At 43.6% G+C, this 16,480-nt stretch overlaps 48 non-coding genes across 48 annotated transcripts; all 48 read right to left on the bottom strand.

Annotated features, from left to right (window-relative positions):
- Positions 1-214: 214 nt before the first annotated feature.
- On the bottom strand, positions 215-333 carry LOC133826216 (5S ribosomal RNA). The gene has a single exon (XR_009888946.1). It is a non-coding gene; the product is annotated as a 5S ribosomal RNA (ribosomal RNA).
- A 220-nt stretch (positions 334-553) lies between these two features.
- LOC133825901 (5S ribosomal RNA) lies at positions 554-672 on the bottom strand. Its single transcript, XR_009888644.1, has one exon. It is a non-coding gene; the product is annotated as a 5S ribosomal RNA (ribosomal RNA).
- A 220-nt stretch (positions 673-892) lies between these two features.
- Positions 893-1,011, bottom strand: LOC133825900 (5S ribosomal RNA). Its single transcript, XR_009888643.1, has one exon. It is a non-coding gene; the product is annotated as a 5S ribosomal RNA (ribosomal RNA).
- A 220-nt stretch (positions 1,012-1,231) lies between these two features.
- LOC133826215 (5S ribosomal RNA) lies at positions 1,232-1,350 on the bottom strand. The gene has a single exon (XR_009888945.1). It is a non-coding gene; the product is annotated as a 5S ribosomal RNA (ribosomal RNA).
- Positions 1,351-1,570: 220 nt separating this feature from the next.
- Positions 1,571-1,689, bottom strand: LOC133826280 (5S ribosomal RNA). Its single transcript, XR_009889006.1, has one exon. It is a non-coding gene; the product is annotated as a 5S ribosomal RNA (ribosomal RNA).
- A 220-nt stretch (positions 1,690-1,909) lies between these two features.
- On the bottom strand, positions 1,910-2,028 carry LOC133826167 (5S ribosomal RNA). Its single transcript, XR_009888898.1, has one exon. It is a non-coding gene; the product is annotated as a 5S ribosomal RNA (ribosomal RNA).
- Positions 2,029-2,249: 221 nt separating this feature from the next.
- LOC133825899 (5S ribosomal RNA) lies at positions 2,250-2,368 on the bottom strand. The gene has a single exon (XR_009888642.1). It is a non-coding gene; the product is annotated as a 5S ribosomal RNA (ribosomal RNA).
- Positions 2,369-2,587: 219 nt separating this feature from the next.
- LOC133826214 (5S ribosomal RNA) lies at positions 2,588-2,706 on the bottom strand. Its single transcript, XR_009888944.1, has one exon. It is a non-coding gene; the product is annotated as a 5S ribosomal RNA (ribosomal RNA).
- A 220-nt stretch (positions 2,707-2,926) lies between these two features.
- Positions 2,927-3,045, bottom strand: LOC133825898 (5S ribosomal RNA). The gene has a single exon (XR_009888641.1). It is a non-coding gene; the product is annotated as a 5S ribosomal RNA (ribosomal RNA).
- Positions 3,046-3,264: 219 nt separating this feature from the next.
- LOC133826213 (5S ribosomal RNA) lies at positions 3,265-3,383 on the bottom strand. Its single transcript, XR_009888943.1, has one exon. It is a non-coding gene; the product is annotated as a 5S ribosomal RNA (ribosomal RNA).
- A 220-nt stretch (positions 3,384-3,603) lies between these two features.
- Positions 3,604-3,722, bottom strand: LOC133825897 (5S ribosomal RNA). Its single transcript, XR_009888640.1, has one exon. It is a non-coding gene; the product is annotated as a 5S ribosomal RNA (ribosomal RNA).
- A 220-nt stretch (positions 3,723-3,942) lies between these two features.
- Positions 3,943-4,061, bottom strand: LOC133826395 (5S ribosomal RNA). The gene has a single exon (XR_009889118.1). It is a non-coding gene; the product is annotated as a 5S ribosomal RNA (ribosomal RNA).
- A 220-nt stretch (positions 4,062-4,281) lies between these two features.
- Positions 4,282-4,400, bottom strand: LOC133825896 (5S ribosomal RNA). The gene has a single exon (XR_009888639.1). It is a non-coding gene; the product is annotated as a 5S ribosomal RNA (ribosomal RNA).
- A 221-nt stretch (positions 4,401-4,621) lies between these two features.
- On the bottom strand, positions 4,622-4,740 carry LOC133826425 (5S ribosomal RNA). Its single transcript, XR_009889146.1, has one exon. It is a non-coding gene; the product is annotated as a 5S ribosomal RNA (ribosomal RNA).
- Positions 4,741-4,960: 220 nt separating this feature from the next.
- On the bottom strand, positions 4,961-5,079 carry LOC133826539 (5S ribosomal RNA). The gene has a single exon (XR_009889256.1). It is a non-coding gene; the product is annotated as a 5S ribosomal RNA (ribosomal RNA).
- A 219-nt stretch (positions 5,080-5,298) lies between these two features.
- LOC133826269 (5S ribosomal RNA) lies at positions 5,299-5,417 on the bottom strand. Its single transcript, XR_009888996.1, has one exon. It is a non-coding gene; the product is annotated as a 5S ribosomal RNA (ribosomal RNA).
- A 220-nt stretch (positions 5,418-5,637) lies between these two features.
- LOC133826682 (5S ribosomal RNA) lies at positions 5,638-5,756 on the bottom strand. Its single transcript, XR_009889394.1, has one exon. It is a non-coding gene; the product is annotated as a 5S ribosomal RNA (ribosomal RNA).
- Positions 5,757-5,976: 220 nt separating this feature from the next.
- Positions 5,977-6,095, bottom strand: LOC133826718 (5S ribosomal RNA). Its single transcript, XR_009889430.1, has one exon. It is a non-coding gene; the product is annotated as a 5S ribosomal RNA (ribosomal RNA).
- Positions 6,096-6,315: 220 nt separating this feature from the next.
- LOC133826268 (5S ribosomal RNA) lies at positions 6,316-6,434 on the bottom strand. The gene has a single exon (XR_009888995.1). It is a non-coding gene; the product is annotated as a 5S ribosomal RNA (ribosomal RNA).
- A 220-nt stretch (positions 6,435-6,654) lies between these two features.
- Positions 6,655-6,773, bottom strand: LOC133825894 (5S ribosomal RNA). Its single transcript, XR_009888638.1, has one exon. It is a non-coding gene; the product is annotated as a 5S ribosomal RNA (ribosomal RNA).
- A 220-nt stretch (positions 6,774-6,993) lies between these two features.
- Positions 6,994-7,112, bottom strand: LOC133825893 (5S ribosomal RNA). Its single transcript, XR_009888637.1, has one exon. It is a non-coding gene; the product is annotated as a 5S ribosomal RNA (ribosomal RNA).
- Positions 7,113-7,333: 221 nt separating this feature from the next.
- On the bottom strand, positions 7,334-7,452 carry LOC133827182 (5S ribosomal RNA). The gene has a single exon (XR_009889880.1). It is a non-coding gene; the product is annotated as a 5S ribosomal RNA (ribosomal RNA).
- Positions 7,453-7,672: 220 nt separating this feature from the next.
- Positions 7,673-7,791, bottom strand: LOC133826212 (5S ribosomal RNA). Its single transcript, XR_009888942.1, has one exon. It is a non-coding gene; the product is annotated as a 5S ribosomal RNA (ribosomal RNA).
- A 220-nt stretch (positions 7,792-8,011) lies between these two features.
- Positions 8,012-8,130, bottom strand: LOC133825891 (5S ribosomal RNA). Its single transcript, XR_009888635.1, has one exon. It is a non-coding gene; the product is annotated as a 5S ribosomal RNA (ribosomal RNA).
- A 220-nt stretch (positions 8,131-8,350) lies between these two features.
- On the bottom strand, positions 8,351-8,469 carry LOC133825890 (5S ribosomal RNA). Its single transcript, XR_009888634.1, has one exon. It is a non-coding gene; the product is annotated as a 5S ribosomal RNA (ribosomal RNA).
- A 220-nt stretch (positions 8,470-8,689) lies between these two features.
- On the bottom strand, positions 8,690-8,808 carry LOC133826258 (5S ribosomal RNA). The gene has a single exon (XR_009888986.1). It is a non-coding gene; the product is annotated as a 5S ribosomal RNA (ribosomal RNA).
- A 219-nt stretch (positions 8,809-9,027) lies between these two features.
- Positions 9,028-9,146, bottom strand: LOC133826444 (5S ribosomal RNA). Its single transcript, XR_009889164.1, has one exon. It is a non-coding gene; the product is annotated as a 5S ribosomal RNA (ribosomal RNA).
- A 220-nt stretch (positions 9,147-9,366) lies between these two features.
- LOC133826711 (5S ribosomal RNA) lies at positions 9,367-9,485 on the bottom strand. Its single transcript, XR_009889423.1, has one exon. It is a non-coding gene; the product is annotated as a 5S ribosomal RNA (ribosomal RNA).
- Positions 9,486-9,706: 221 nt separating this feature from the next.
- Positions 9,707-9,825, bottom strand: LOC133827181 (5S ribosomal RNA). The gene has a single exon (XR_009889879.1). It is a non-coding gene; the product is annotated as a 5S ribosomal RNA (ribosomal RNA).
- A 220-nt stretch (positions 9,826-10,045) lies between these two features.
- On the bottom strand, positions 10,046-10,164 carry LOC133826211 (5S ribosomal RNA). The gene has a single exon (XR_009888941.1). It is a non-coding gene; the product is annotated as a 5S ribosomal RNA (ribosomal RNA).
- Positions 10,165-10,385: 221 nt separating this feature from the next.
- LOC133825889 (5S ribosomal RNA) lies at positions 10,386-10,504 on the bottom strand. Its single transcript, XR_009888633.1, has one exon. It is a non-coding gene; the product is annotated as a 5S ribosomal RNA (ribosomal RNA).
- A 220-nt stretch (positions 10,505-10,724) lies between these two features.
- Positions 10,725-10,843, bottom strand: LOC133825888 (5S ribosomal RNA). The gene has a single exon (XR_009888632.1). It is a non-coding gene; the product is annotated as a 5S ribosomal RNA (ribosomal RNA).
- A 220-nt stretch (positions 10,844-11,063) lies between these two features.
- On the bottom strand, positions 11,064-11,182 carry LOC133825887 (5S ribosomal RNA). Its single transcript, XR_009888631.1, has one exon. It is a non-coding gene; the product is annotated as a 5S ribosomal RNA (ribosomal RNA).
- A 219-nt stretch (positions 11,183-11,401) lies between these two features.
- LOC133826443 (5S ribosomal RNA) lies at positions 11,402-11,520 on the bottom strand. The gene has a single exon (XR_009889163.1). It is a non-coding gene; the product is annotated as a 5S ribosomal RNA (ribosomal RNA).
- A 220-nt stretch (positions 11,521-11,740) lies between these two features.
- On the bottom strand, positions 11,741-11,859 carry LOC133826709 (5S ribosomal RNA). The gene has a single exon (XR_009889421.1). It is a non-coding gene; the product is annotated as a 5S ribosomal RNA (ribosomal RNA).
- A 220-nt stretch (positions 11,860-12,079) lies between these two features.
- On the bottom strand, positions 12,080-12,198 carry LOC133826794 (5S ribosomal RNA). Its single transcript, XR_009889503.1, has one exon. It is a non-coding gene; the product is annotated as a 5S ribosomal RNA (ribosomal RNA).
- A 220-nt stretch (positions 12,199-12,418) lies between these two features.
- Positions 12,419-12,537, bottom strand: LOC133828711 (5S ribosomal RNA). Its single transcript, XR_009891311.1, has one exon. It is a non-coding gene; the product is annotated as a 5S ribosomal RNA (ribosomal RNA).
- A 220-nt stretch (positions 12,538-12,757) lies between these two features.
- On the bottom strand, positions 12,758-12,876 carry LOC133828710 (5S ribosomal RNA). The gene has a single exon (XR_009891310.1). It is a non-coding gene; the product is annotated as a 5S ribosomal RNA (ribosomal RNA).
- Positions 12,877-13,096: 220 nt separating this feature from the next.
- LOC133828709 (5S ribosomal RNA) lies at positions 13,097-13,215 on the bottom strand. The gene has a single exon (XR_009891309.1). It is a non-coding gene; the product is annotated as a 5S ribosomal RNA (ribosomal RNA).
- A 219-nt stretch (positions 13,216-13,434) lies between these two features.
- On the bottom strand, positions 13,435-13,553 carry LOC133826442 (5S ribosomal RNA). The gene has a single exon (XR_009889162.1). It is a non-coding gene; the product is annotated as a 5S ribosomal RNA (ribosomal RNA).
- Positions 13,554-13,773: 220 nt separating this feature from the next.
- Positions 13,774-13,892, bottom strand: LOC133826708 (5S ribosomal RNA). The gene has a single exon (XR_009889420.1). It is a non-coding gene; the product is annotated as a 5S ribosomal RNA (ribosomal RNA).
- Positions 13,893-14,112: 220 nt separating this feature from the next.
- On the bottom strand, positions 14,113-14,231 carry LOC133826793 (5S ribosomal RNA). Its single transcript, XR_009889502.1, has one exon. It is a non-coding gene; the product is annotated as a 5S ribosomal RNA (ribosomal RNA).
- A 220-nt stretch (positions 14,232-14,451) lies between these two features.
- Positions 14,452-14,570, bottom strand: LOC133826681 (5S ribosomal RNA). Its single transcript, XR_009889393.1, has one exon. It is a non-coding gene; the product is annotated as a 5S ribosomal RNA (ribosomal RNA).
- A 220-nt stretch (positions 14,571-14,790) lies between these two features.
- Positions 14,791-14,909, bottom strand: LOC133828708 (5S ribosomal RNA). Its single transcript, XR_009891308.1, has one exon. It is a non-coding gene; the product is annotated as a 5S ribosomal RNA (ribosomal RNA).
- A 221-nt stretch (positions 14,910-15,130) lies between these two features.
- Positions 15,131-15,249, bottom strand: LOC133828707 (5S ribosomal RNA). The gene has a single exon (XR_009891307.1). It is a non-coding gene; the product is annotated as a 5S ribosomal RNA (ribosomal RNA).
- Positions 15,250-15,469: 220 nt separating this feature from the next.
- Positions 15,470-15,588, bottom strand: LOC133826605 (5S ribosomal RNA). Its single transcript, XR_009889320.1, has one exon. It is a non-coding gene; the product is annotated as a 5S ribosomal RNA (ribosomal RNA).
- Positions 15,589-15,808: 220 nt separating this feature from the next.
- On the bottom strand, positions 15,809-15,927 carry LOC133828704 (5S ribosomal RNA). The gene has a single exon (XR_009891305.1). It is a non-coding gene; the product is annotated as a 5S ribosomal RNA (ribosomal RNA).
- A 219-nt stretch (positions 15,928-16,146) lies between these two features.
- On the bottom strand, positions 16,147-16,265 carry LOC133826945 (5S ribosomal RNA). Its single transcript, XR_009889649.1, has one exon. It is a non-coding gene; the product is annotated as a 5S ribosomal RNA (ribosomal RNA).
- Positions 16,266-16,480: the final 215 nt, after the last annotated feature.

The raw sequence follows: 16,480 nt of genomic DNA, 5'->3' as shown, positions 1-16,480 counted from the left end.
TTTGGTCCGCAATATTCATTTATAGCGAGCGCGTGTGTCCTCCCTTTTCTTCCCCGGATTGACTAGGAACTTCTTATTCGCTGCTTGTTAGTGACCACGGTATTAACCCCTCAAGGAAAACGAAATAAATGAGTTTTTAAAGATTTAAAACAAAAAATTCAAACTTTTGAGCCGTAAGTGGATTTTTAAAGGAAAAAAAAAAATGATCTTTTCAGGGGTGCAACACGAGCACTTCCCAGGAGGTCACCCATCCTAGTACTACTCTCGCCCAAGCACGCTTAACTGCGGAGTTCTGATGGGATCCGGTGCATTAGTGCTGGTATGATCGCACCCGGAATGTTTGTCCCGCAATATTCATTTATAGCGAGCGCGTGTGTCCTCCCTTTTCTCCCCCGGATTGACTAGGAACTTCTTATTCGCTGCTTGTTAGTATCCACGGTATTAACCCCTCAAGGAAAACGAAATAAATGAGTTTTTAAAGATTTAAAACAAAAAATACAAATTTTTGAGCCGTAAGTGGATTTTTAAAGGGAAAAAAAAAATGATGTTTTCAGGGGTGCAACACGAGGACTTCCCAGGAGGTCACCCATCCTAGTACTACTCTCGCCCAAGCACGCTTAACTGCGGAGTTCTGATGGGATCCGGTGCATTAGTGCTGGTATGATCGCACCCGGAATGTTTGGTCCGCAATATTCATTTATAGCGAGCGCGTGTGTCCTCCCTTTTCTCCCCCGGATTGACTAGGAACTTCTTATTCGCTGCTTGTTAGTGGCCACGGTATTAACCCCTCAAGGAAAACGAAATAAATGAGTTTTTAAAGATTTAAAACAAAAAATACAAACTTTTGAGCCGTAAGTGGATTTTTAAAGGGAAAAAAAAAATGATGTTTTCAGGGGTGCAACACGAGGACTTCCCAGGAGGTCACCCATCCTAGTACTACTCTCGCCCAAGCACGCTTAACTGCGGAGTTCTGATGGGATCCGGTGCATTAGTGCTGGTATGATCGCACCCGGAATGTTTGGTCCGCAATATTCATTTATAGCGAGCGCGTGTGTCCTCCCTTTTCTTCCCCGGATTTACTAGGAACTTCTTATTCGCTGCTTGTTAGTGACCACGGTATTAACCCCTCAAGGAAAACGAAATAAATGAGTTTTTAAAGATTTAAAACAAAAAATTCAAACTTTTGAGCCGTAAGTGGATTTTTAAAGGAAAAAAAAAAATGATCTTTTCAGGGGTGCAACACGAGCACTTCCCAGGAGGTCACCCATCCTAGTACTACTCTCGCCCAAGCACGCTTAACTGCGGAGTTCTGATGGGATCCGGTGCATTAGTGCTGGTATGATCGCACCCGGAATGTCTGTCCCGCAATATTCATTTATAGCGAGCGCGTGTGTCCTCCCTTTTCTCCCCCGGATTGACTAGGAACTTCTTATTCGATGCTTGTTAGTGACCACGGTATTAACCCCTCAAGGAAAACGAAATAAATGAGTTTTTAAAGATTTAAAACAAAAAATACAAACTTTTGAGCCGTAAGTGGATTTTTAAAGGGAAAAAAAAAATGATGTTTTCAGGGGTGCAACACGAGGACTTCCCAGGAGGTCACCCATCCTAGTACTACTCTCGCCCAAGCACGCTTAACTGCGGAGTTCTGATGGGATCCAGTGCATTAGTGCTGGTATGATCGCACCCGGAATGTTTGGTCCGCAATATTCATTTATAGCGAGCGCGTGTGTCCTCCCTTTTCTCCCCCGGATTGACTAGGAACTTCTTATTCGCTGCTTGTTAGTGACCACGGTATTAACCCCTCAAGGAAAACGAAATAAATGAGTTTTTAAAGATTTAAAACAAAAAATACAAACTTTTGAGCCGTAAGTGGATTTTTAAAGGGAAAAAAAAAATGATGTTTTCAGGGGTGCAACACGAGGACTTCCCAGGAGGTCACCCATCCTAGTACTACTCTCGCCCAAGCACGCTTAACTGCGGAGTTCTGATGGGATCCGGTGCATTTGTGCTGGTATGATCGCACCCGGAATGTTTGGTCCGCAATATTCATTTATAGCGAGCGCGTATGTCCTCCCTTTTCTCCCCCGGATTGACTAGGAACTTCTTATTCGCTGCTTGTTAGTGACCACGGTATTAACCCCTCAAGGAAAACGAAATAAATGAGTTTTTAAAGATTTAAAACAAAAAATACAAACTTTTGAGCCGTAAGTGGATTTTTAAAGGGAAAAAAAAAGATGATGTTTTCAGGGGTGCAACACGAGGACTTCCCAGGAGGTCACCCATCCTAGTACTACTCTCGCCCAAGCACGCTTAACTGCGGAGTTCTGATGGGATCCGGTGCATTAGTGCTGGTATGATCGCACCCGGAATGTTTGGTCCGCAATATTCATTTATAGCGAGCGCGTGTGTCCTCCCTTTTCTTCCCCGGATTGACTAGGAACTTCTTATTCGCTGCTTGTTAGTGACCACGGTATTAACCCCTCAAGGAAAACGAAATAAATGAGTTTTTAAAGATTTAAAACAAAAAATTCAAACTTTTGAGCCGTAAGTGGATTTTTAAAGGAAAAAAAAAATGATCTTTTCAGGGGTGCAACACGAGCACTTCCCAGGAGGTCACCCATCCTAGTACTACTCTCGCCCAAGCACGCTTAACTGCGGAGTTCTGATGGGATCCGGTGCATTAGTGCTGGTATGATCGCACCCGGAATGTTTGTCCCGCAATATTCATTTATAGCGAGCGCGTGTGTCCTCCCTTTTCTCCCCCGGATTGACTAGGAACTTCTTATTCGCTGCTTGTTAGTATCCACGGTATTAACCCCTCAAGGAAAACGAAATAAATGAGTTTTTAAAGATTTAAAACAAAAAATACAAACTTTTGAGCCGTAAGTGGATTTTTAAAGGGAAAAAAAAAATGATGTTTTCAGGGGTGCAACACGAGGACTTCCCAGGAGGTCACCCATCCTAGTACTACTCTCGCCCAAGCACGCTTAACTGCGGAGTTCTGATGGGATCCGGTGCATTAGTGCTGGTATGATCGCACCCGGAATGTTTGGTCCGCAATATTCATTTATAGCGAGCGCGTGTGTCCTCCCTTTTCTCCCCCGGATTGACTAGGAACTTCTTATTCGCTGCTTGTTAGTGACCACGGTATTAACCCCTCAAGGAAAACGAAATAAATGAGTTTTTAAAGATTTAAAACAAAAAATTCAAACTTTTGAGCCGTAAGTGGATTTTTAAAGGAAAAAAAAAATGATCTTTTCAGGGGTGCAACACGAGCACTTCCCAGGAGGTCACCCATCCTAGTACTACTCTCGCCCAAGCACGCTTAACTGCGGAGTTCTGATGGGATCCGGTGCATTAGTGCTGGTATGATCGCACCCGGAATGTTTGTCCCGCAATATTCATTTATAGCGCGCGCGTGTGTCCTCCCTTTTCTCCCCCGGATTGACTAGGAACTTCTTATTCGCTGCTTGTTAGTATCCACGGTATTAACCCCTCAAGGAAAACGAAATAAATGAGTTTTTAAAGATTTAAAACAAAAAATACAAACTTTTGAGCCGTAAGTGGATTTTTAAAGGGAAAAAAAAAATGATGTTTTCAGGGGTGCAACACGAGGACTTCCCAGGAGGTCACCCATCCTAGTACTACTCTCGCCCAAGCACGCTTAACTGCGGAGTTCTGATGGGATCCGGTGCATTAGTGCTGGTATGATCGCACCCGGAATGTTTGGTCCGCAATATTCATTTATAGCGAGCGCGTGTGTCCTCCCTTTTCTCCCCCGGATTGACTAGGAACTTCTTATTCGCTGCTTGTTAGTGGCCACGGTATTAACCCCTCAAGGAAAACGAAATAAATGAGTTTTTAAAGATTTAAAACAAAAAATACAAACTTTTGAGCCGTAAGTGGATTTTTAAAGGGAAAAAAAAAATGATGTTTTCAGGGGTGCAACACGAGGACTTCCCAGGAGGTCACCCATCCTAGTACTACTCTCGCCCAAGCACGCTTAACTGCGGAGTTCTGATGGGATCTGGTGCATTAGTGCTGGTATGATCGCACCCGGAATGTTTGGTCCGCAATATTCATTTATAGCGCGCGCGTGTGTCCTCCCTTTTCTCCCCCGGATTGACTAGGAACTTCTTATTCGCTGCTTGTTAGTGACCACGGTATTAACCCCTCAAGGAAAACGAAATAAATGAGTTTTTAAAGATTTAAAACAAAAAATACAAACTTTTGAGCCGTAAGTGGATTTTTAAAGGGAAAAAAAAAATGATGTTTTCAGGGGTGCAACACGAGGACTTCCCAGGAGGTCACCCATCCTAGTACTACTCTCGCCCAAGCACGCTTAACTGCGGAGTTCTGATGGGATCCGGTGCATTAGTGCTGGTATGATCGCACCCGGAATGTTTGGTCCGCAATATTCATTTATAGCGAGCGCGTGTGTCCTCCCTTTTCTCCCCCGGATTGACTAGGAACTTCTTATTCGCTGCTTGTTAGTGACCACGGTATTAACCCCTCAAGGAAAACGAAATAAATGAGTTTTTAAAGATTTAAAACAAAAAATACAAACTTTTGAGCCGTAAGTGGATTTTTAAAGGGAAAAAAAAATATGATGTTTTCAGGGGTGCAACACGAGGACTTCCCAGGAGGTCACCCATCCTAGTACTACTCTCGCCCAAGCACGCTTAACTGCGGAGTTCTGATGGGATCTGGTGCGTTAGTGCTGGTATGATCGCACCCGGAATGTTTGGTCCGCAATATTCATTTATAGCGAGGGCGTGTGTCCTCCCTTTTCTCCCCCGGATTGACTAGGAACTTCTTATTCGCTGCTTGTTAGTGACCACGGTATTAACCCCTCAAGGAAAACGAAATAAATGAGTTTTTAAAGATTTAAAACAAAAAATACAAACTTTTGAGCCGTAAGTGGATTTTTAAAGGGAAAAAAAAAATGATGTTTTCAGGGGTGCAACACGAGGACTTCCCAGGAGGTCACCCATCCTAGTACTACTCTCGCCCAAGCACGCTTAACTGCGGAGTTCTGATGGGATCCTGTGCATTAGTGCTGGTATGATCGCACCCGGAATGTTTGGTCCGCAATATTCATTTATAGCGAGCGCATGTGTCCTCCCTTTTCTTTCCCGGATTGACTAGGAACTTCTTATTCGCTGCTTGTTAGTGACCACGGTATTAACCCCTCAAGGAAAACGAAATAAATGAGTTTTTAAAGATTTAAAACAAAAAATACAAACTTTTGAGCCGTAAGTGGATTTTTAAAGGGAAAAAAAAATGATGTTTTCAGGGGTGCAACACGAGGACTTCCCAGGAGGTCACCCATCCTAGTACTACTCTCGCCCAAGCACGCTTAACTGCGGAGTTCTGATGGGATCCGGTGGATTAGTGCTGGTATGATCGCACCCGGAATGTTTGGTCCGCAATATTCATTTATAGCGAGCGCGTGTGTCCTCCCTTTTCTCCCCCGGATTGACTAGGAACTTCTTATTCGCTGCTTGTTAGTGACCACGGTATTAACCCCTCAAGGAAAACGAAATAAATGAGTTTTTAAAGATTTAAAACAAAAAATACAAACTTTTGAGCCGTAAGTGGATTTTTAAAGGGAAAAAAAAAATGATGTTTTCAGGGGTGCAACACGAGGACTTCCCAGGAGGTCACCCATCCTAGTACTACTCTCGCCCAAGCACGCTTAACTGCGGAGTTCTGATGGGATCCGGTGCATTAGTGCTTGTATGATCGCACCCGGAATGTTTGGTCCGCAATATTCATTTATAGCGAGCGCGTGTGTCCTCCCTTTTCTCCCCCGGATTGACTAGGAACTTCTTATACGCTGCTTGTTAGTGACCACGGTATTAACCCCTCAAGGAAAACGAAATAAATGAGTTTTTAAAGATTTAAAACAAAAAATACAAACTTTTGAGCCGTAAGTGGATTTTTAAAGGGAAAAAAAAAATGATGTTTTCAGGGGTGTAACACGAGGACTTCCCAGGAGGTCACCCATCCTAGTACTACTCTCGCCCAAGCACGCTTAACTGCGGAGTTCTGATGGGATCCGGTGGATTAGTGCTGGTATGATCGCACCCGGAATGTTTGGTCCGCAATATTCATTTATAGCGAGCGCGTGTGTCCTCCCTTTTCTCCCCCGGATTGACTAGGAACTTCTTATTCGCTGCTTGTTAGTGGCCACGGTATTAACCCCTCAAGGAAAACGAAATAAATGAGTTTTTAAAGAATTAAAACAAAAAATACAAACTTTTGAGCCGTAAGTTGATTATTAAAGGGAAAAAAAAAATGATGTTTTCAGGGGTGCAACACGAGGACTTCCCAGGAGGTCACCCATCCTAGTACTACTCTCGCCCAAGCACGCTTAACTGCGGAGTTCTGATGGGATCCGGTGGATTAGTGCTGGTATGATCGCACCCGGAATGTTTGGTCCGCAATATTCATTTATAGCGAGCGCGTGTGTCCTCCCTTTTCTCCCCCGGATTGACTAGGAACTTCTTAGTCGCTGCTTGTTAGTGACCACGGTATTAAACCCTCAAGGAAAACAAAATAAATGAGTTTTTAAAGATTTAAAACAAAAAATAAAAACTTTTGAGCCGTAAGTGGATTTTTAAAGGGAAAAAAAAAATGATGTTTTCAGGGGTGCAACACGAGGACTTCCCAGGAGGTCACCCATCCTAGTACTACTCTCGCCCAAGCACGCTTAACTGCGGAGTTCTGATGGGATCCGGTGCATTAGTGCTGGTATGATCGCACCCGGAATGTTTGGTCCGCAATATTCATTTATAGCGAGCGCGTGTGTCCTCCCTTTTCTCCCCCGGATTGACTAGGAACTTCTTAGTCGCTGCTTGTTAGTGACCACGGTATTAAACCCTCAAGGAAAACAAAATAAATGAGTTTTTAAAGATTTAAAACAAAAAATAAAAACTTTTGAGCCGTAAGTGGATTTTTAAAGGGAAAAAAAAAATGATGTTTTCAGGGGTGCAACACGAGGACTTCCCAGGAGGTCACCCATCCTAGTACTACTCTCGCCCAAGCACGCTTAACTGCGGAGTTCTGATGGGATCCGGTGCATTAGTGCTGGTATGATCGCACCCGGAATGTTTGGTCCGCAATATTCATTTATAGCGAGCGCGTGTGTCCTCCCTTTTCTCCCCCGGATTGACTAGGAACTTCTTATTCGCTGCTTGTTAGTGACCACGGTATTAACCCCTCAAGGAAAACGAAATAAATGAGTTTTTAAAGATTTAAAACAAAAAATACAAACTTTTGAGCCGTAAGTGGATTTTTAAAGGGAAAAAAAAAAATGATGTTTTCAGGGGTGCAACACGAGGACTTCCCAGGAGGTCACCCATCCTAGTACTACTCTCTCCCAAGCACGCTTAACTGCGGGGTTCTGATGGGATCCGGTGCATTAGTGCTGGTATGATCGCACCCGGAATGTTTGGTCCGCAATATTCATTTATAGCGAGCGCGTGTGTCCTCCCTTTTCTTCCCCGGATTGACTAGGAACTTCTTATTCGCTGCTTGTTAGTGACCACGGTATTAACCCCTCAAGGAAAACGAAATAAATGAGTTTTTAAAGATTTAAAACAAAAAATTCAAACTTTTGAGCCGTAAGTGGATTTTTAAAGGAAAAAAAAAAATGATCTTTTCAGGGGTGCAACACGAGCACTTCCCAGGAGGTCACCCATCCTAGTACTACTCTCGCCCAAGCACGCTTAACTGCGGAGTTCTGATGGGATCCGGTGCATTAGTGCTGGTATGATCGCACCCGGAATGTTTGGTCCGCAATATTCATTTATAGCGAGCGCGTGTGTCCTCCCTTTTCTCCCCCGGATTGACTAGGAACTTCTTATTCGCTGCTTGTTAGTATCCACGGTATTAACCCCTCAAGGAAAACGAAATAAATGAGTTTTTAAAGATTTAAAACAAAAAATACAAACTTTTGAGCCGTAAGTGGATTTTTAAAGGGAAAAAAAAAATGATGTTTTCAGGGGTGCAACACGAGGACTTCCCAGGAGGTCACCCATCCTAGTACTACTCTCGCCCAAGCACGCTTAACTGCGGAGTTCTGATGGGATCCGGTGCATTAGTGCTGGTATGATCGCACCCGGAATGTTTGGTCCGCAATATTCATTTATAATGAGCGCGTGTGTCCTCCCTTTTCTCCCCCGGATTGACTAGGAACTTCTTATTCGCTGCTTGTTAGTGACCACGGTATTAACCCCTTAAGGAAAACGAAATAAATGAATTTTTAAAGATTTAAAACAAAAAATACAAACTTTTGAGCCGTAAGTGGATTTTTAAAGGGAAAAAAAAAATGATGTTTTCAGGGGTGCAACACGAGGACTTCCCAGGAGGTCACCCATCCTAGTACTACTCTCGCCCAAGCACGCTTAACTGCGGAGTTCTGATGGGATCCGGTGCATTAGTGCTGGTATGATCGCACCCGGAATGTTTGGTCCGCAATATTCATTTATTGCGCGCGCGTGTGTCCTCCCTTTTCTCCCCCGGATTGACTAGGAACTTCTTATTCGCTGCTTGTTAGTGACCACGGTATTAACCCCTCAAGGAAAACGAAATAAATGAGTTTTTAAAGATTTAAAACAAAAAATACAAACTTTTGAGCCGTAAGTGGATTTTTAAAGGGAAAAAAAAAATGATGTTTTCAGGGGTGCAACACGAGGACTTCCCAGGAGGTCACCCATCCTAGTACTACTCTCGCCCAAGCACGCTTCACTGCGGAGTTCTGATGGGATCCGGTGCATTAGTGCTGGTATGATCGCACCCGGAATGTTTGGTCCGCAATATTCATTTATAGCGAGCGCGTGTGTCCTCCCTTTTCTCCCCCGGATTGACTAGGAACTTCTTATTCGCTGCTTGTTAGTGACCACGGTATTAACCCCTCCAGGAAAACGAAATAAATGAGTTTTTAAAGATTTAAAACAAAAAATACAAACTTTTGAGCCGTAAGTGGATTTTTAAAGGGAAAAAAAAATGATGTTTTCAGTGGTGCAACACGAGGACTTCCCAGGAGGTCACCCATCCTAGTACTACTCTCGCCCAAGCACGCTTAACTGCGGAGTTCTGATGGGATCCGGTGCATTAGTGCTGGTATGATCGCACCCGGAATGTTTGGTCCGCAATATTCATTTATAGCGCGCGCGTGTGTCCTCCCTTTTCTCCCCCGGATTGACTAGGAACTTCTTAGTCGCTGCTTGTTAGTGACCACGGTATTAAACCCTCAAGGAAAACAAAATAAATGAGTTTTTAAAGATTTAAAACAAAAAATACAAACTTTTGAGCCGTAAGTGGATTTTTAAAGGGAAAAAAAAAATGATGTTTTCAGGGGTGCAACAAGAGGACTTCCCAGGAGGTCACCCATCCTAGTACTACTCTCGCCCAAGCACGCTTAACTGCGGAGTTCTGATGGGATCCGGTGCATTAGTGCTGGTATGATCGCACCCGGAATGTTTGGTCCGCAATATTCATTTATAGCGAGCGCGTGTGTCCTCCCTTTTCTCCCCCGGATTGACTAGGAACTTCTTATTCGCTGCTTGTTAGTGACCACGGTATTAACCCCTCAAGGAAAACGAAATAAATGAGTTTTTAAAGATTTAAAACAAAAAATACAAACTTTTGAGCCGTAAGTGGATTTTTAAAGGGAAAAAAAAAAATGATGTTTTCAGGGGTGCAACACGAGGACTTCCCAGGAGGTCACCCATCCTAGTACTACTCTCTCCCAAGCACGCTTAACTGCGGGGTTCTGATGGGATCCGGTGCATTAGTGCTGGTATGATCGCACCCGGAATGTTTGGTCCGCAATATTCATTTATAGCGAGCGCGTGTGTCCTCCCTTTTCTTCCCCGGATTGACTAGGAACTTCTTATTCGCTGCTTGTTAGTGACCACGGTATTAACCCCTCAAGGAAAACGAAATAAATGAGTTTTTAAAGATTTAAAACAAAAAATTCAAACTTTTGAGCCGTAAGTGGATTTTTAAAGGAAAAAAAAAAATGATCTTTTCAGGGGTGCAACACGAGCACTTCCCAGGAGGTCACCCATCCTAGTACTACTCTCGCCCAAGCACGCTTAACTGCGGAGTTCTGATGGGATCCGGTGCATTAGTGCTGGTATGATCGCACCCGGAATGTTTGGTCCGCAATATTCATTTATAGCGAGCGCGTGTGTCCTCCCTTTTCTCCCCCGGATTGACTAGGAACTTCTTATTCGCTGCTTGTTAGTATCCACGGTATTAACCCCTCAAGGAAAACGAAATAAATGAGTTTTTAAAGATTTAAAACAAAAAAATACAAACTTTTGAGCCGTAAGTGGATTTTTAAAGGGAAAAAAAAAATGATGTTTTCAGGGGTGCAACACGAGGACTTCCCAGGAGGTCACCCATCCTAGTACTACTCTCGCCCAAGCACGCTTAACTGCGGAGTTCTGATGGGATCCGGTGCATTAGTGCTGGTATGATCGCACCCGGAATGTTTGGTCCGCAATATTCATTTATAGCGAGCGCGTGTGTCCTCCCTTTTCTCCCCCGGATTGACTAGGAACTTCTTATTCGCTGCTTGTTAGTGACCACGGTATTAACCCCTTAAGGAAAACGAAATAAATGAATTTTTAAAGATTTAAAACAAAAAATACAAACTTTTGAGCCGTAAGTGGATTTTTAAAGGGAAAAAAAAAATGATGTTTTCAGGGGTGCAACACGAGGACTTCCCAGGAGGTCACCCATCCTAGTACTACTCTCGCCCAAGCACGCTTAACTGCGGAGTTCTGATGGGATCCGGTGCATTAGTGCTGGTATGATCGCACCCGGAATGTTTGGTCCGCAATATTCATTTATTGCGCGCGCGTGTGTCCTCCCTTTTCTCCCCCGGATTGACTAGGAACTTCTTATTCGCTGCTTGTTAGTGACCACGGTATTAACCCCTCAAGGAAAACGAAATAAATGAGTTTTTAAAGATTTAAAACAAAAAATACAAACTTTTGAGCCGTAAGTGGATTTTTAAAGGGAAAAAAAAAATGATGTTTTCAGGGGTGCAACACGAGGACTTCCCAGGAGGTCACCCATCCTAGTACTACTCTCGCCCAAGCACGCTTAACTGCGGAGTTCTGATGGGATCCGGTGCATTAGTGCTGGTATGATCGCACCCGGAATGTTTGGTCCGCAATATTCATTTATAGCGAGCGCGTGTGTCCTCCCTTTTCTCCCCCGGATTGACTAGGAACTTCTTATTCGCTGCTTGTTAGTGACCACGGTATTAACCCCTCCAGGAAAACGAAATAAATGAGTTTTTAAAGATTTAAAACAAAAAATACAAACTTTTGAGCCGTAAGTGGATTTTTAAAGGGAAAAAAAAATGATGTTTTCAGTGGTGCAACACGAGGACTTCCCAGGAGGTCACCCATCCTAGTACTACTCTCGCCCAAGCACGCTTAACTGCGGAGTTCTGATGGGATCCGGTGCATTAGTGCTGGTATGATCGCACCCGGAATGTTTGGTCCGCAATATTCATTTATAGCGCGCGCGTGTGTCCTCCCTTTTCTCCCCCGGATTGACTAGGAACTTCTTAGTCGCTGCTTGTTAGTGACCACGGTATTAAACCCTCAAGGAAAACAAAATAAATGAGTTTTTAAAGATTTAAAACAAAAAATACAAACTTTTGAGCCGTAAGTGGATTTTTAAAGGGAAAAAAAAAATGATGTTTTCAGGGGTGCAACAAGAGGACTTCCCAGGAGGTCACCCATCCTAGTACTACTCTCGCCCAAGCACGCTTAACTGCGGAGTTCTGATGGGATCCGGTGCATTAGTGCTGGTATGATCGCACCCGGAATGTTTGGTCCGCAATATTCATTTATAGCGAGCTCGTGTGTCCTCCCTTTTCTCCCCCGGATTGACTAGGAACTTCTTATTCGCTGCTTGTTAGTGACCACGGTATTAACCCCTCAAGGAAAACGAAATAAATGAGTTTTTAAAGATTTAAAACAAAAAATTCAAACTTTTGAGCCGTAAGTGGATTTTTAAAGGAAAAAAAAAAATGATCTTTTCAGGGGTGCAACACGAGCACTTCCCAGGAGGTCACCCATCCTAGTACTACTCTCGCCCAAGCACGCTTAACTGCGGAGTTCTGATGGGATCCGGTGGATTAGTGCTGGTATGATCGCTCCCGGAATGTTTGGTCCGCAATATTCATTTATAGCGAGCGCGTGTGTCCTCCCTTTTCTCCCCCGGATTGACTAGGAACTTCTTATTCGCTGCTTGTTAGTGGCCACGGTATTAACCCCTCAAGGAAAACGAAATAAATGAGTTTTTAAAGATTTAAAACAAAAAATACAAACTTTTGAGCCGTAAGTTGATTATTAAAGGGAAAAAAAAAATGATGTTTTCAGGGGTGCAACACGAGGACTTCCCAGGAGGTCACCCATCCTAGTACTACTCTCGCCCAAGCACGCTTAACTGCGGAGTTCTGATGGGATCCGGTGCATTAGTGCTGGTATGATCGCACCCGGAATGTTTGGTCCGCAATATTCATTTATAGCGAGCGCGTGTGTCCTCCCTTTTCTCCCCCGGATTGACTAGGAACTTCTTATTCGCTGCTTGTTAGTGACCACGGTATTAACCCCTTAAGGAAAACGAAATAAATGAATTTTTAAAGATTTAAAACAAAAAATACAAACTTTTGAGCCGTAAGTGGATTTTTAAAGGGAAAAAAAAAATGATGTTTTCAGGGGTGCAACACGAGGACTTCCCAGGAGGTCACCCATCCTAGTACTACTCTCGCCCAAGCACGCTTAACTGCGGAGTTCTGATGGGATCCGGTGCATTAGTGCTGGTATGATCGCACCCGGAATGTTTGGTCCGCAATATTCATTTATTGCGCGCGCGTGTGTCCTCCCTTTTCTCCCCCGGATTGACTAGGTACTTCTTATTCGCTGCTTGTTAGTGACCACGGTATTAACCCCTCAAGGAAAACGAAATAAATGAGTTTTTAAAGATTTAAAACAAAAAATACAAACTTTTGAGCCGTAAGTGGATTTTTAAAGGGAAAAAAAAAATGATGTTTTCAGGGGTGCAACACGAGGACTTCCCAGGAGGTCACCCATCCTAGTACTACTCTCGCCCAAGCACGCTTAACTGCGGAGTTCTGATGGGATCCGGTGCATTAGTGCTGGTATGATCGCACCCGGAATGTTTGGTCCGCAATATTCATTTATAGCGAGCGCGTGTGTCCTCCCTTTTCTCCCCCGGATTGACTAGGAACTTCTTATTCGCTGCTTGTTAGTGACCACGGTATTAACCCCTCCAGGAAAACGAAATAAATGAGTTTTTAAAGATTTAAAACAAAAAATACAAACTTTTGAGCCGTAAGTGGATTTTTAAAGGGAAAAAAAAATGATGTTTTCAGTGGTGCAACACGAGGACTTCCCAGGAGGTCACCCATCCTAGTACTACTCTCGCCCAAGCACGCTTAACTGCGGAGTTCTGATGGGATCCGGTGCATTAGTGCTGGTATGATCGCACCCGGAATGTTTGGTCCGCAATATTCATTTATAGCGCGCGCGTGTGTCCTCCCTTTTCTCCCCCGGATTGACTAGGAACTTCTTAGTCGCTGCTTGTTAGTGACCACGGTATTAAACCCTCAAGGAAAACAAAATAAATGAGTTTTTAAAGATTTAAAACAAAAAATACAAACTTTTGAGCCGTAAGTGGATTTTTAAAGGGAAAAAAAAAATGATGTTTTCAGGGGTGCAACAAGAGGACTTCCCAGGAGGTCACCCATCCTAGTACTACTCTCGCCCAAGCACGCTTAACTGCGGAGTTCTGATGGGATCCGGTGCATTAGTGCTGGTATGATCGCACCCGGAATGTTTGGTCCGCAATATTCATTTATAGCGAGCTCGTGTGTCCTCCCTTTTCTCCCCCGGATTGACTAGGAACTTCTTATTCGCTGCTTGTTAGTGACCACGGTATTAACCCCTCAAGGAAAACGAAATAAATGAGTTTTTAAAGATTTAAAACAAAAAATTCAAACTTTTGAGCCGTAAGTGGATTTTTAAAGGAAAAAAAAAAATGATCTTTTCAGGGGTGCAACACGAGCACTTCCCAGGAGGTCACCCATCCTAGTACTACTCTCGCCCAAGCACGCTTAACTGCGGAGTTCTGATGGGATCCGGTGGATTAGTGCTGGTATGATCGCTCCCGGAATGTTTGGTCCGCAATATTCATTTATAGCGAGCGCGTGTGTCCTCCCTTTTCTCCCCCGGATTGACTAGGAACTTCTTATTCGCTGCTTGTTAGTGGCCACGGTATTAACCCCTCAAGGAAAACGAAATAAATGAGTTTTTAAAGATTTAAAACAAAAAATACAAACTTTTGAGCCGTAAGTTGATTATTAAAGGGAAAAAAAAAATGATGTTTTCAGGGGTGCAACACGAGGACTTCCCAGGAGGTCACCCATCCTAGTACTACTCTCGCCCAAGCACGCTTAACTGCGGAGTTCTGATGGGATCCGGTGCATTAGTGCTTGTATGATCGCACCCGGAATGTTTGGTCCGCAATATTCATTTATAGCGAGCGCGTGTGTCCTCCCTTTTCTCCCCCGGATTGACTAGGAACTTCTTAGTCGCTGCTTGTTAGTGACCACGGTATTAAACCCTCAAGGAAAACAAAATAAATGAGTTTTTAAAGATTTAAAACAAAAAATACAAACTTTTGAGCCGTAAGTGGATTTTTAAAGGGAAAAAAAAAATGATGTTTTCAGGGGTGCAACACGAGGACTTCCCAGGAGGTCACCCATCCTAGTACTACTCTCGCCCAAGCACGCTTAACTGCGGAGTTCTGATGGGATCCGGTGCATTAGTGCTGGTATGATCGCACCCGGAATGTTTGGTCCGCAATATTCATTTATAGCGAGCGCGTGTGTCCTCCCTTTTCTCCCCCGGATTGACTAGGAACTTCTTATTCGCTGCTTGTTAGTGACCACGGTATTAACCCCTCAAGGAAAACGAAATAAATGAGTTTTTAAAGATTTAAAACAAAAAATACAAACTTTTGAGCCGTAAGTGGATTTTTAAAGGGAAAAAAAAAAATGATGTTTTCAGGGGTGCAACACGAGGACTTCCCAGGAGGTCACCCATCCTAGTACTACTCTCGCCCAAGCACGCTTAACTGCGGAGTTCTGATGGGATCCGGTGCATTAGTGCTGGTATGATCGCACCCGGAATGTTTGGTCCGCAATATTCATTTATAGCGAGCGCGTGTGTCCTCCCTTTTCTCCCCCGGATTGACTAGGAACTTCTTATTCGCTGCTTGTTAGTATCCACGGTATTAACCCCTCAAGGAAAACGAAATAAATGAGTTTTTAAAGATTTAAAACAAAAAATACAAACTTTTGAGCCGTAAGTGGATTTTTAAAGGGAAAAAAAAAATGATGTTTTCAGGGGTGCAACATGAGGACTTCCCAGGAGGTCACCCATCCTAGTACTACTCTCGCCCAAGCACGCTTAACTGCGGAGTTCTGATGGGATCCGGTGCATTAGTGCTGGTATGATCGCACCCGGAATGTTTGGTCCGCAATATTCATTTATAGCGAGCGCGTGTGTCCTCCCTTTTCTCCCCCGGATTGACTAGGAACTTCTTATTCGCTGCTTGTTAGTGGCCACGGTATTAACCCCTTAAGGAAAACGAAATAAATGAATTTTTAAAGATTTAAAACAAAAAATACAAACTTTTGAGCCGTAAGTGGATTTTTAAAGGGAAAAAAAAAATGATGTTTTCAGGGGTGCAACACGAGGACTTCCCAGGAGGTCACCCATCCTAGTACTACTCTCGCCCAAGCACGCTTAACTGCGGAGTTCTGATGGGATCCGGTGCATTAGTGCTGGTATGATCGCACCCGGAATGTTTGGTCCGCAATATTCATTTATAGCGAGCGCGTGTGTCCTCCCTTTTCTCCCCCGGATTGACTAGGAACTTCTTATTCGCTGCTTGTTAGTGACCACGGTATTAACCCCTCAAGGAAAACGAAATAAATGAGTTTTTAAAGATTTAAAACAAAAAATACAAACTTTTGAGCCGTAAGTGGATTTTTAAAGGGAAAAAAAAATGATGTTTTCAGTGGTGCAACACGAGGACTTCCCAGGAGGTCACCCATCCTAGTACTACTCTCGCCCAAGCACGCATAACTGCGGAGTTCTGATGGGATCCGGTGCATTAGTGCTGGTATGATCGCACCCGGAATGTTTGGTCCGCAATATTCATTTATAGCGCGCGCGTGTGTCCTCCCTTTTCTCCCCCGGATTGACTAGGAACTTCTTAGTCGCTGCTTGTTAGTGACCACGGTATTAAACCCTCAAGGAAAACAAAATAAATGAGTTTTTAAAGATTTAAAACAAAAAATACAAACTTTTGAGCCGTAAGTGGATTTTTAAAGGGAAAAAAAAAATGATGT

The sequence above is a fragment of the Humulus lupulus genome, chromosome 3 (assembly GCF_963169125.1).
Source record: "Humulus lupulus chromosome 3, drHumLupu1.1, whole genome shotgun sequence".
NCBI classification, from domain to species: Eukaryota; Viridiplantae; Streptophyta; class Magnoliopsida; order Rosales; family Cannabaceae; genus Humulus; species Humulus lupulus.
Note: the sequence above shows the minus strand (reverse complement) of the source record. Positions and strands in the feature narration are given on the sequence as shown.